The sequence below is a fragment of the Rhinopithecus bieti genome, unplaced genomic scaffold (genome assembly GCF_001698545.2).
Source record: "Rhinopithecus bieti isolate Rb0 unplaced genomic scaffold, ASM169854v2 scaffold_63861, whole genome shotgun sequence".
In the NCBI taxonomy this organism is placed as follows: domain Eukaryota; kingdom Metazoa; phylum Chordata; class Mammalia; order Primates; family Cercopithecidae; genus Rhinopithecus; species Rhinopithecus bieti.
In genome coordinates this window covers 12,621-28,409 of record NW_016824162.1, presented here as the reverse complement: position 1 = coordinate 28,409, position 15,789 = coordinate 12,621, and positions in this window count along the sequence as shown.

The following is a 15,789-nucleotide window of genomic DNA, read 5'->3' as shown; positions in this document are numbered from 1 at the left end:
AAAAAAAAAAAAAAAAAAAATTCACGTTGGAATTTTGATTTTACCATTTATTAACAGCTTGAGTTTTGATAAGTTAGGATACTTCTATGGACACCTGTTTCACATTCTTTTAAAAATAAACTTTAAAAGTAATTGCAAATGCTCGTAGGAAATGAGTAAGCACTCCCAAAAAAGGGATGATAAACCTCTCAGGATTCCACTCCAGAGGATAAACACAGTTGAGCTTGGTGTGAATACTTCCAGTATTTTTTCTTTGCCTACACCTGGACTTCTAATTGCTTTAAAATTAGGTTAGAGCATACATATGTTTACTTTTAATTCAACTTCATTTTTACTGACTGTATCTTAGGAATGCACTGTAATTTATTTCACTAGCTATTGTTTCACATAAATGTGCAGATATACGCACATCAAACAATGACTTTTGCCTCCTAAATGTATTTTTCCAAATGGGTTTCTCCAAACTTATGTCCATAACTGCCATATATGAGTGGTGTATAATAGATGTCTATTGCTGCATATTATGGTTCTTTAAAGAATGTATGCTTTTTTGATAAATAAAATATTTCTTGGTTGCTGTAATTTGCTTTTCATTGATTAATAATAGGATTGAACTTGTTTTTATTTGTTTACCTATACTAGTATTTCTTATTTTGTGAATTTCATGATTGTGGCTTTTGCCTATGCTGCTATTCTTAAAAAATATTTTTCTTATTAGTTTGTTAGAGTTCTTTATGTAATAGAATTAACGTTTCCATGTCCTTTGTTCATTTCAAGGATTATGAACCAAAAATTAGGAGCCTTCTTCTTGCAGAACTCTTAATTTATTCACTGCTTTTCTGTAAAAGGCAAAGAGGATTTTGGAGAGTGACCTTTTTTTTTTTTTTTTTTTTTTTTTTTTTATGGTCCTTTACTTTTTGGACAAACAGCATTAATGATTGGCTGCAACCTGTACTGGCTTTATAGCTTTCGGTTGGCAAGGTGTATTTATTTGGTCTATTTCCGACCCATGCAAACTTGGAAACTGCTTCTCTTTTCAGAGGTGGGGCAAACATGAAGTGGGTCAATGGTAAACTTTCGTGAACACAATACCGTTGCTGATTTTTCCCAAGATGAAGTGACCTGCCTTTCTCTATAATATGGAGGATGATTGAGAGTTATGGCATCTAGTTATGGCATTTTCTTTCTCATACAGGCTACAGAGGGCTGAACTTCTTTCCTACTCTAATGGAAACATTATAATAAAACATGCATGATGAAGACATTTTCATCATATAGAACAAGCTATAATTATATTTTATCTCATACTTTCATTCTCTCTCTGTGTGTTATAATTTAATACATAAGCCTGTGGCACAATCATCCCCCAGTGTCATTTTTCCAGGATTTGCTTTTTTCTGGATAAAGGAAGAAAGTTTTTAATTTGGAAAATGAGCAAAGCCTTTTCAGGCCCAGGCAAGATTTCTCTAGGTTCTCTGGCACAGTGGATTGGAAATAACATTTTTCAGTGTATCATTTCCCTTTTACTTTTGTTAACAGTGTATTTCCCCATAATCTCATTGTGAATATTTTCTTTTTTTCTTTTTTTTTTTTTTGAGACGGAGTCTCACTCTGTCACCCAGGCTGGAGTGCAGTGGCCGGATCTCAGCTCACTGCAAGCTCCGCCTCCCGGGTTTACGCCATTCTCCTGCCTCAGCCTCCCGAGTAGCTGGGACTACAGGCGCCAGCCACCTCGCCCGGCTAGCTTTTGTATTTTTTAGTAGAGACGGGGTTTCACCGTGTTTGCCAGGATGGTCTTGATCTCCTGACCTCGTGATCCGCCCGTCTCGGCCTCCCAAAGTGCTGGGATTACAGGCTTGAGCCACCGCGCCCGGCCGTGAATATTTTCAAACATCCAGAAGTAATGAACTAATTCAGTGAATACTTCTATGTCCTCTACCTGTCTTCACTAACTGTTAACCATGTTTTCATATTTGTGTGTTGTGTTCTCTATATATTTCTTTAAACCATTGGAAAATAGGAAAATAAATCGCAGAAATTATATATTTGTGAGAATATTGTTTTCTACATAAATACATATCATTGTTATCCTTATATCCAGTCAAAATATGGCATTTTTTGACATATATGCATTCATGTTTTAAAATCATCAAAGCTATGAATCTTTTCCTTTGAGTTTCGTTTCTTTGCTGGTATGCTTTAAAAACTTCTCTACCTCAAGAATTAAAAATATTTTGTTATACATACCCGCATTTTTGTCCTTATGTGATCTTTCCTCTATTTGCATTTCTGATTTATCTAGATCCATTTGGATGTGTGTTACAAGGTAAAAAATCATGTTTTATGTTTTCCATACTATTAGATGATTATCATAGTACAAGTGACCAATTCATATTTCCTCTACTGATTAAAAAATGAGATCTTTCTAATTTACAAAAATCAATTCTGTATTTGGGTCTCACTTCACCATCCTGTCATTTCCCGTGCCAGTGATGCACAGTTACAGTTTTGTAGCTTTTTCTTGAGTTTTAATATTAGATATTTATTGTGCTCATTCCCCATATCCCTGTCAATTTCTATCTCTAGACCTCTCACCGCCTTCAACTTGGTTTGGTCATACTTTTTGTAGTGACGAGGCATCCTTGAATACAAAATGTCAGTCATATCTGCCATGCACAAAATGTTGGGAGTACCCACATTCACTGTGACAACTGAAATTGTCCACGTGAATTTCCAAAATGCTACCTAAGGGGTCCAATTTGAGATCACTTAGTTGGGGGCTGATTTTCTTTAAAATGTCATTAAGCATCATTTCATTAAGCAATGTCATTCTGAAATAGGAGCTGAGTCCTTCCATTGCATACACCAAAGCACATCTGAACTCCCTTTAAACATATTAATCATTCCAAATTCGTCTTGGTCATCAGCCCCTATTACATACAGTGTCTGACCGTTGGTGTGTGTCCAATAAATATTTACTAAGTGGCTAATGAGTGGAATAACAATATATAAACTGTATTGGAAAAATAACATTAGCAGCAAAAGTCTATACGATCTAAGAAATGTGTGAGAGCTATATGAAAAAAATTAAATGATTACTAAAACATAAAAGAATACATGAATTAATTGAGAGACACAAATTATGGCAGAAAATATCGAATATTATAAAGACACTATTTTCATGAATGTAAATGGCTTATTGGTTTAATGCAATTTGGATTTTCTAATTTTATAACATTAAAATAAAACTATCATTCAATAATTCTAAGATCTTTGGAAAACAAACAGATGAAACTCGCCAAGCAATGTTAAAAAATTAACACTGCAAGATGGTAGTGCCAGAACCAATAAATAAAATATTTTAAGGAAGCAGACCCCAAAGGGCCCTGTTGTGTTTGAGTACCGGGCCTCAAACACACCAGGAGGGCAGAGCCTATCTAGCACACGGCTTTGGAAAAATCGGCCAGATATCTGGAGTTTAAACAGATAGATGCGGCCGGGCGCGGTGGCTCACGCCTGTAATCCCAGCACTTTGGGAGGCCGAGGCGGGCGGATCATGGGGTCAGGAGATCGAGACCATCCTGGCTAACACAGTGAAATCCCTTCTCTACTAAAAATACAAAATATTAACCAGGCGTGGTGGTGGGAGCCTGTAGTTCCAGCTACTCCGGAGGCTGAGGCAGGAGAATGGCGTGAACCCGTGAGGCGGAGCTTGCAGTGAGCTGAGATCTGGCCACTGCACTCCAGCCTGGGCGACAGAGCAAGACTCCGTCTCAAAAAAAAAAAAAAAAAAAGATAGATGCTTAACTCACATCATACAATGAAATAATTTTAATATGGAATCGTGAGCTAAGTATAAAAGGTAATAAACATTTTATTTGTAATTCACCTCCTGCCTTCTAATGAAATAGATGCAAAATAAAAAAGGATGGTGGGTAAACCTGCAAAGTGCTGGGCAGAGTGGTGTGTGAAACTAGAGAGGTCAGCTGGCCTTACAAATGCCTTACATAAGAGAGGCAATGAAAGTGCACAGGCAAGAGAGAGAAAGGGGAGGGGAGAGACAGAGAGGGAGAAGGAGAGAGAGAGAGAAAGAGAGAGAGAGAATGGGGAGGGGAGAAAAAGTTGGGCAGACCCAGATACAGAGAGAGAGAGAGAGAAAGAGGGTGGGAGAGAGAGAAAGAGGGAGATGGGAGAGAGAGAGACTGAGAGGGAGAGAGAGAAAGAGGGAGAGAGGGGAGAAAGGGAGAGGGGGAGAGAGAGAGAAAGAGGGAGAGTGGCAGGGAGAGACAGAGACAGAGGGGGAGAGTGAGAGGGAGGGGGAGAGAGAGACAGAGAAGGAGAGAGTGGGAGAAGAGAGAAACAGAAAGAGAGACAGACTCACAGAGAGAAAGCTGGGGAGAGGAAGATAGATAGGAGACACAGAGGGAAAGAGAAGAAAAGTAGATACCAGGGCAAGAAGGAGAGTGGAGGCTGAGGATGAGAAATCCCTACATCACTGAAAAATTTAAAGAGAGTTTTCAGAGAGGTGTTTTGTTGTGCATCTGAATTTGTGAACGAACACACACACACACACACACACACACACACACACCATGGACAGTGCTCTGGAGCAGTCTCCATCATCGTGTGTCTGAACAGTTACCTTTCATCAGATCTCTCCGCATCACCCACTGCAACTTTAGCGACCCAGAGTGAACGTTAAACACTCCATCTCTCCATGCGGCTCTGCTGCTGAAGGAACTGTGGCGGCTTCCCGTTGCTCTTAGGATAAAGTTCAACAGCCTTAAATGACTTCTGAAGTCTTGCCTTGACTGGTCATTGACGAGGTCCGCAAATGCATCTCCTGCTACTTCGTCGTTTACTCTACATGCTCCAGCCTTATCTGAATATTTTCCTGCCCTTCAAAAGGGTCATATGTTTCTCCACTTCAGCGCCTTCACCACATCCTGTCTTTCTCATTTGGAGCAGTCTTTCTTCATTCTCCACCCAGCCAGGGCCTCTTCCTCAGATTGACCTTCAAGGTTTTCACTGGACGTGCAGCCAGGTTGGGTCGCGCCCCTATGGAGCCCGCGTCACAGGGCACGGTGCCTCCATCCCTTCTGCCTCAGCGTTTGTCACTATCACCAAACAGCGGACTCTTCAGGGAGAGGAGCGTTTCTGCCCTGTTCCCTAGTGTATCTCTGTGCTTAGCAATGTGTTCAACACCAGTTCAGTGCTCAGTGAATTGTTGTTGTTATTATTATTATTATTGTTGTTGTTGTTATTATTATTGAGATGGAGCCTTGCTCTGCTGCCCAGGCTGGAGTGCAATGGCGCGATCTTGGCTCACTGCAACCTGGGTTCCAGCAATTCTCCTGCCTCAGCCACCCAAGTAGCTGGGATTACAGGTGCGCACCACCACGCCTGGCTATTGTGTGTGTAGGTGTGTGTACTTTTTTAGTAGAGACGGGGTTTCACCATGTTGGCCAGGCTGATCTCGAGCTCCTGACCTCAGGTTATCCACCTGCCTTGGCCTCCCAAAGTGCTGGGATTATAGGCATAAGCCATCAGGCCTGGCCTCAGTGAATTATGTTTTAATGAGCAAATGGTAAACGATAGAAAAGATTCAAAGGAAACGACTACCATGCTATCAGCACTTAACTCCCAGTGTTGTCACATTGACTTTCATGTTTCTGATTTTTCTTTCCTGTGTTTCCCAAATTTGAGAAGGGTTTACTGTACTGTTTTTATCATAAGACTTAAAATTACTTTTATAGTTAGGGAGAAAACCCCTAAAAATGCTATTCTGTACATTCTTCAGGGCTTCTCATTGACTTCAAGAGAGGTTCAGCTTCTTGACACATCCCCACAGGGCACCAGGATCTAGCCCTTACTTCTGGGTAGTGTCAGGAGGCGGTATAGAACCAGTCTGACATCGAGTAGCCACAGATTCCCGTCCCAGTCCTACTATGTAGAAGCCACATGACTTAGGGAAGTTGCTTATCCAATCTCTCTCCACCGCATTTTCCTTGCTATGAAATGAGTAAAATGGCCCCTGCCTCATGGAACTGGGTGAATTATATGTTAGGTCATTCACGCACAGCACTTAGCATCATACTTGGTAGCACGGTGGCTCTTGGTAAGCGTTCATCAGGAACTTTGCTGTTATTTACGGCCCATGTGCCATTCTCTGATGATACCACATTCTCTGTTGCCTTGCGGCTCTGCCCACACGGCTCTTTTCACTTCGAGCTGACTTGTGCTTCAGGGCTCAGTTCACCTGCCCCACTTTTCCACAGCTGCACCTGTCAGTGGGGTGCCCTGTGTTTCATGGCAGCCTTAGCTCTTCTCTGTACTTACACATGTTTTGTATAGGCTGAAATATCCTGGAGGTTTGGAGCTATGCTTAGCTCTTATCTGTTCTTTCAGTTTCTAAAACAATAGCTGATAGTTAATAAGTGCATGAGGTAAATAATAAATATTTATGAAATGAGTAAGTGAATGCATGAATGGGCAAATTAGGCAATGCCAGATTGAGTCTGTTTTATCTCATAATGATCATGTTTTGTAATCTATTTGCACTTTCTGTGCAGTGGGGGTGTAGGGAGTAAGTGGTGTTGTATGAATCCATTTGCGTTGCTATAAATACCTGAGGCTGAGTAATTTATAAAGAAAAGAGGTTTATGTGGCTCATGATTCTGTAGGCTATAAAGGAAGCATGATTCTGGCATCTGCTTCTGGTGAGACCTCAGGAAACTTTCATTCATAGAGGAAGGTGAAGGCGGAGCAGGCATGTCACATAGCAAAAGAGGGAGCAAGAGAAGTGCCAGCCTCTTTTAAACAACCAGCTCTTGCATGAATGAATAGAGTGAGAACTCACTGATTATGATGTGGTGGGCACCAAATCATCCATTAGGGATCTGCCCCCTTGATCCAAACACCTCTTACCAGGCCCCCACCTCTGTTATTGGGGATTACATTTCAACACGATTTGGAGGGGAAAAACTATCCAAACTATATCATGTATGAAGCAGAGGCTAGGTCCTAGTCGATTGTGGGTGGATCATTTATGAATGGGTGTGAGGTGGGGTTGGGGGATGAATGAGTGTGAACGGGAGCAGGTGGTGACTGTGAGCATGTGCATGTAAACACTGAGTGTGGAGGGGCTAAAGAATGAGAGGGTGTTTGTAGGGGTATAGATAGTGAATGGGTGAGAGTTGAGGCATAAGTGTTGAGTGTGTATGAGGCAGAGTGTCAACAGAGTGGGTAGGGGGCAATGGGGAGTTCATGAGTGGGTATGGGGTGAGGGGCACATAATGAGGAGATGGGAAGTGAGGTACTGAGTATGCCTGGGGCAAGGTCTACATAGTGAGTTGCTGTGGCCAGAAGGAAATCAGTTGGTGGTTATGGGGTGAGGATAGGTAATCAGTGAGTGTAAGGTGGGATGTAGGTAGTAAGCAGGTGTGGGAAAAGGAGTAAGTAGTGACTGAGTGTAAGGATGCGTTAGGTAGTGAGTTCAAGGTAGAGAGTAATAATGAGTATGGGGTAGGTTGCCAGTAGTGATGGGATGGGAGGTGGGGGTAGGTGGTGACTGGGGCCTCAGATATGGACAAGTAGGTTGGAATTGAACCATGGACCTGGACATGGAGCTAGGACACAAACCTAGAGTCAGTCCTTAGACTGAGACTCAGACCTAGGACTTAGACCTAGACTCAGTCCTCCATGTTGGAGCTGGACTTTTGCCCTGCATTTGACCTGGAATTTAGACCTGTCAAATCCTGGTTTTCAGACCTGATCCTCTCTAGTCAAACCTGCACCTTCCACAAAGAACTCTCATGTGGACCTGGACTTCACCTTGGACATATACATTGGTCCTGGACCATGGATGTGGAGATGGTCTTTAAACATGGACGTGAATATTGGATTTGGGCCTGAGACCTTGTTCCTGAACTTTGGACCTGGGCTTTGAACCTGGATGTTGTACCAATTTCAGATCACAAACTGGTCTTTGTCCTTGGAATTTGGATCTTGCGTTGGATCTTGGAACTGTTCAGGTTTATGCTTTCAGGTTTATGTTTCAGGTTTATGCTTGGACCTGAATTTGTCTAGGACCTTGGATGTGAACTTTGACCTTGTCTTGATCAGAGGACTTGAACTTTGACCTAGATATTGGATGTTGACCTCTTAGTTGAGACTTGTACTGCACATCTAGAGCCTGGAACTGGACCTCAGACCTAGACCTCACATCTGCACCTGGCTGTGACTTTGGACCTGGAACTTAAACCCAAACCTTGACTCTGAAATGAGGCTGTGGCCTTGACCTTGAACCTGGACCTTTATTCTGAATCTTGACCTGGTCCTGGACATTGACTCTGAAGGTAGGATATGGAGACATGGATTTTACTGTGACCTTCCTTAGAAGTGGACCAGAATCTGAGCCTGCACCTAGACATTTGCTCAGGATCCTGGACTTGACCTTAGACTTGGAACTTGGATGTCTATCTGGACCTTCTATTTAGACCTTGAATTTTGGTACTGGGCCTAGATCTTTGATTTGGGGCTTGAACTCAGACAGGACCTTGGATCTGAAATTTGGATCTAGATTTTATGTTATCTAGGACTTGACACTATGCCTGGACACTAGACATGGAAATGACTTACAACTTGTAATTGGTTCCAGATCTGGATCTTGGTCTTGGTCATTGGACCAGGAACTAGACCAAGACCAGGATTTGGAATCTGGACCTTGGACCTAAATACTGCACCTTGCCTTTTGCCTTGTAACTTGACATAGATTTGGACCTTCGAACTGGGCTTTTGACCTTTGTACTGGATATAGACCTTGAATGTAGATTACGGTTTTGGATCTTGGACCTGGAATTTGGACCTTGGAACTGCACTTCAACCTTGGACCTGGCTGCTGAGGAACTTGGCACTGACTTTAGTCAGGATCTTTGGTCATGGAACTAGACTTTGGACCTGAATCTTGGATCTTGACATCTAATCTTTATTTTAGGTCTAAAACCTAGTTTACAACATAATCTTGGTCCAGGTACTAGGATCTGGACCTTGATTCTCAATTAAGATTATGGACCTCAAACTTGGACCAGGACTTTAGACCTCAACCTTGACCTGGTCCTAGATTTTGAACCTGGTCTTCTGACATAAATTTGACCCAGACTTTGGACATTGGACATTGGACATTGGACTTACGCCTTGGAACTGAATCTCTAAACTCATAAGTGGACCTCAGACCTGGAACTCAGGCAAATCTTAAATCCAGGACCTCAGATCTGGATTTTCCCAGTTCCTTTAACCTGCAATTATGCCTGAAACTCAAACATGTACATAGGCCTTACACTAAGATATTGGACCTAAACCTAGACTGGGTCCTGGATATTGGACCTCAACCATGGATTATCTGCAGTAGACATAGATTTCAATCTGGACTTTAACCTGGAACTGAATTTGTACCCTGAACATCAATGCCAGGCCTGTTACCTGAACTTTGAACCTGATCTCAAGCCAGGACTTAGACCTTTAATCTTGAACTCGAACGTTGAATCATGATGTCTGTTCTAGACATGGACCTAAATCTGACCTAAGATATTAATTTTGAACCTGTATTTTGGTCTAGATCAGGATCTTAGATCTGGATCTGGCCCAAGAAGTTGGAAGAGGACCTTGGAACTGGGTTTCTAAACTTCAATTTAAACTTCAAATCTGAACTTCTAACCTGCCCCTGAACATGACTATGGATATAGATCTTGGACCTGGACTTCATACCTGGAGGTAGATCTTGGACTGGATTTTTGACTTTGCACCCAGAATTAGAAAATAAAATTCAGACCTCATTTCTAGACCTCATACCTGGAGATGTTTCTAAATAGGCCTCAGAGAGCTAGAACTGGAATGCGCACATAAACATCATTCCTTAGACCTGAACCTGGACCTCATACGTGGATGAAAACCTGGACAATGAAACTTAGAATTGGACCTTAGACAAGGCCCTGGGGCTCAGACCTCAATCTGGACTGTGGACCATGACTTTGATTTTGGACCTGGGTGTAGGCCCTCAACCTTGGGCCTGGATATGTCTAGGACCTTGGGCCTGACCTTTAATTTGGTCATTGTCATAGACTTGGGACTTGGATCTGGATATCTAAAGTTTTTCTTGGATCTTATACCTAGACCTGGACATAACCTTGGACCTGGAACTTGTACTTAGAACTTGATCCTTGATCCATACTGTGGACCTGAACCCTGAACTTGCCCTAGATGTTAAACACAAATTTGTAATTGTTTCAACCTGTACATTGGAACTGAACCAATACCTGGATTTTGGACCTATTTCTAGGACCTTGAGGTAAACCTTGTAACTGCTTCTTACTTTGGGATCAGACAGTCAGATCTGGACCTTAGACTTGAAACTGAATTTAATCTTGGACATGGATGTTGGCTGTAAAACTTGGACCTGGGATTTTAAGTTTCTCGGACATGACCTAAAACCTGAAATTTGGGTCCATACCTTGCACTTGGGTATTAACCCTGGAACTAGACCTGGACCTAGAATTTGGACCTGGATCTTCGACTCTGTACCACAATTTGATCCAACTGCAGATCTGAAATTTACTGAAAATACATAATAAAAATATAAAAGAGGTACTTAATGGATTTTGTGCCTCTATGGTTTAGGTTACAACTTCATCTCTGCTGAAGTGCTGCAACTGGTAAACCTTCATGGCCTTAGTCTATACTGCACCTCAAATTACTATTATAGTTGGGGATCCCACTAAATTTAAATAAGTTATCCTATACCTGGGGACCTCAGTAAGCTTAAATAAGATATCCTCTATACTCTTAGAGGAACTGCAAATACAAAATAGAAGAAACATAGGTATGCCGCACCTTAACAATCAGAACTATTGCTTTGCCTAAATTCCCCATGGCCATTGTGACAATTGCCTTAAAATATCCCATAGCAGGTATGGACACTCTGACCCAATGAGTAATACATTGGAATTAAGTTCAGTCTTTGGCACTTACAATTGGCATGATAGAATGTGACCCTATGGGTTTGTTCCCATCTATCACAATTGTTACCACAGCTCCAAATAAATTAAATCAGGACTTTCAAGGATCAAAGTCCCATAAATAGGACTATAAAAGTCCTATTTTGGTTCAATTTAGCCTATTCTTAAACCTGAAAAAACTGAATCGTGTCTCACAGTGAATTCTTTAATGCCATGGTTCTACCCATTATGATCCCCATACTCAGTGTCATTAAAATTACTGACTTCATCCAATGAGCAACTGGAAAATAGCGTGCAGTCATAACTTTGATTGGTATGTTCTGTCCTGCACCTGTTGCAACAGCCTCTCAGTGGCCTTCAACTTCAAGGAGACATAATGCACCGTTACCCAGCTGCCCATGAGGTACCTCAACAGCCTGACCATCACACAGTCTGTCTTTGTCCTGACCATCATGCAGTCTTTGTCCCAACCATCATACAGCCTGTCTTTGCAGGAAAGATCTTAGCTACAGCCACCTTTTTCCAGGAGCATAGGTGTGATGTTACACTGGTAACTTTCTTCTCCAAAGAGATTCATCCGACACTTATTCAGGACATAGAAATATTCACAAAATTGCTCACAGAAAGGGATGAACTACTGTCCCACAGATAGTACAAGACCCTTCCACCTTAGCAAAATGTCTGGGCTTTATTTGATCATTTGAGAGCCACCTCATCCTTGACACTATCAAGAAACAACAATTTTAGTTCCCACAATGTTAGAACAGTTTGGCATCTTTTAGGACTTTCTGGGCTTGGGTTTCATTTACATTTTACCTAAAACCATTTAATCTGTTACTGGCTAATTGGCCCACTTTGAATGAGACCTCCTACAACAAAAGGCTCTAGTACATGTTCAAATGGCAACGAAACAGGCACTCCCATCGGTGGCCCCCAGAGGCTCCCTCATTGTAGAGCTTTTGCAGCCTCCTTTGCTGCCTCCTGGAGTCTGGCCAGAATGGCCCTAAGTTGTTCCTGGGCTTCTGCCTTCCTGGGCCCCGTGCTTTACACCATTAGCTGTATTGGGCTGCATGTTGGGTTGTTCTGGGCAGAGGTTCTCACAAGCCCTGAGATTCTCACTATGCCTTGGGTCATGGAGGCAGTACCCTGCAGGATTGGCATGGCCACGGAACCTCGCTAAAGTAAAAATGGTATTTTATAGGATAAAGCAAGACCTGTGACATCTGGCATATCAACTTTGCAGGAGAAAGCAGCTTTGACTTGTCCTCAGTCATTTACTATATAGTCCTGGAGGAAATTATCCCTCTCTTGGACTCATTGGTCACTTGGGGGTCCCCTGAGTAAATAAGAAAAGGAGCTAATATATTTTATGGATAGCATCATCAACATGACACATGTTAGAACGTGTTGAGAGTTGCTGCTGGCCATCCCTTAATCAGTGTCTTGGACAAAGTCCGGGACTGGATGTTCAGTGCAATTGGCTGAACTTCAGGTAGTCATCTTAGCACTGATGCTCTGTCCAATAGCCACCCTTACCTGCACATTCTTTTTTTTTTTTTTTGAGACAGAGTTTCACTCTTGTTACCCAGGTTGGAGTGCAATGGCATGATCTTGGATCACCACAACCTCCACCTCCTGGGTTCAAGTGATTCTCATGCCCCAGCCTCTCAAGTATCTGGGATTACAGGCATGCACCACCATGCCTGGCTAATTTTGTATTTTTAGTACAGATGGGGTTTCCCCATATTGGTCAGGTAGGTCTTGAACTCCTGACCTCAGGTGATCTGCCCAACTCGGCCTCCCAAAGTGCTGGGATTACAGGCATGAGCCACCGCACCCGACCACCTGCACATTCTTATAGATCCTTGGCCATTGTCCATGATCTGGCCATCGAGTTTAGCCAACGGCAACAAAAATTTCTTTTCTAAGAACACAACCTTGGGAGTAAAGAACTCTTAGAACTTCTTGCCTCACAACTATCAACAATATAAACCAAGGTCACACATGTCTCAGCAAATACTAATCTACAATTCTGGTACTCTCTATCTCCCTCAACAGTCGAGGTATTATTGATAGTGGCCAAGATACTCAGTTCACTTTTAAAAATATGCAAAGTTGGGCTCTTGAACATGGCGTTCAATGGAAATTTTATCTCCCTTACTGGACTCAGAATAAGGGCATCATAAAACATCATAATGGCGTACTTAAACACATTTAAATTCAATTATATGAAATGTGGCATGTTTCAGTCATCAGTCATTCATCAGGTGTGAATTACAATGAAAAGCCTTATGCCGCTTTTAATGTCTGAGTGACTTTCAAGTCCAGCCCTCCCTCTTTCCCACTTGCCTCATAGTTTGGAGAGATGATCAGAAATCCCATGGGCTCCTCCCTTGGCATTGGCAGAAAATTCAGACCATGCCTGTCCTGGTCCATGCCCTGGCCCCACCCCCTAACCACAATAAAGCCCCAAGCCACTTGCCTCTCCTTGCTCTCTCAGCTTCTTCGAGACTGAAGCCTTTCCTGCATTCCCAGAAAGCCTCACTGTGCGAATAAGAAACCTTTTGTATGCCTTTGGTGAGCCTGTTGCATCATCAGTGTTGACATCTTTTCTGTGGGGAGTTGATCCTGTGCTCACACAAGAAAATCACAGATAGGATGCAAACCCCAGATTATAGTCAAAGGCACAGCCCCAGGGTCCAAGATCTAGGACTAATTTTAAGTCCTAAATTCTGGACAAATCCAGATCCAAGGTCCACTTTCCATTTCAGACCCAGGTTCAAGTCCAGGGTCTGAAATGGAGATCATGATCCAGGTCTGAGATTTTTATTTCCAGGGCAAAGTTCAGATCCAAGGTTCGAAGTCCAATTCTAAGGTCAAGGTCCAGGCCCAATTTCTATGCCTCAGGTCAGATTTGATGTCCAGATGGGAGCAAGGTCCAAGATCCAGTTTCAAGATCCAGGTTTTGATCCACTTTGCACATCCAGGTTCAGATGCAAGATACAGATCCAAGTACAAGGTGTATGACAAAGGTCCAGGGTTGATGTTTGCACCCGTGGTTCTGATACCAAGGTCTAAGTCCAGCACATATGAAGGTCAAGGTCTGAGGTTCCAGTACAACTTTTATGAGAAAAGTTGGTCTAGGCTGAGATCTAACGTCAAGGCTGAAGTCCAAGTCTGAGGTAAGAGAGCTAGTTCCACCCAGGAGTAAAGTCCAAATCCAGGGTGCAAGTTCAAACTCTACATGGAAAGCTCTGGTCTAAGAGCCACATCCCAAGTATGGTTCCCAGATCAAGTCCCATGGACAGTCAGGTCCAATGAATTGAAAACCTCCAATTACAGGTCTAGGTCCAATGTTTGTATTCACTCCCTACCTACCTACTCACTAACTACATCCCACCTCAAACCCACTCAGAGATGACACTGTTTGCCATGCAGACTCACTACCTATGCACTCACTATCCACAACCCACTGCACATCTACTCATGGCCTACCCACCTCGGCCTTCCAAAGTGCTGGGATTACAGGCATGAGCCACCATGTCTAGTCTTAAAGTAGTTATAACATTTAATTTATTTTAGCACCTTGTCAACTGAAAATATTACTTTTAAATAATTCAAGCTATTCATGTGGTCTGGAAGCGTGTATTTCCAGAAATTGGCATAACTGTGTATTCTTTATAAATTGTAGACCAAAAATAACTATAAGCAACATGAAAGTCTATGCAATAGTTTTGCAATATCAATATTCAAAAAAATAAAAGTTCACATTTTAGCTTTTAATCAGTGCATACTAGGCAGATGAGTAAGAGCTATGGGACACCTGGAGAGACAATGCTTATTGAAACTCTAGGATGAAAACTTGGAGCAGATGTGTTGTGAATGAATTACAAAACAAATGCATGAATCACTAAATTGCAAAACTATTGGACACATAAAAAAGATTCCAACAGGTGCAGGAGAAAGCAACAAATCTTTCTGATCTGTTTTGTCGAATTGAGGGCTTATATCACGTTTTTAGAACACTTGTAAAGAAGACTAATTCTTCTTACTTTGAAAAGAACATTTCAGCTTTTTTTTTTTTTACTCCTTTGATATAAATCACTAATATTAGTATTTCCGCTGGTAAATTCTTCTGAAAACGACTAAATCTTTTAAGTAAAACTAATTTTGTAAATCTTATGATACGTATTAGGGACTTAGGACCCATTCTTCTACATTATGATTCTGTAATTGTGAGCACTAGATCCTAGGTTACATAACTAAAATCAAACATTAATTGAACTAAAAAGATTGCATTATCTCTTGCATAGAAACAGCTGCATGAGAGTCAGGAATACAATGACTTGAGTTCCTTTTTTTTTTTTTTTTTTTTTAGATAGTGTCTCACCTTGACACCCAGGCTGGAGTGCAATGGCGTGATCTTGGCTCATTGCAACCTCTGCCTCCTGGGTTCAAGCGATTCTCCTGACTTAGCCTCCCAGTAGCTGGGATTATAGGCACCTGCCACCATGTCCAACTAATTTGTATGTTTTTAGTAGGGGTGGGGTTTCACCATGTTGGTCAGGCTGGTCTCCAACCCCTGACCTCGTTATCCACCTGCCTTAGCCTCCCAAAGTGCTGGGATTCCAGGTGTGAGCCATCGTGCCCGGCCTTGATGCCCTTTTAAAATCAAATGTTTTTATAGAAATGATGTTTAAAAGAAACTCCTTCCATCAATTTGACACTGCACAATCTGTGAGGAAGAGAGAATGAATAAAGAGGACTTTTACGGGAC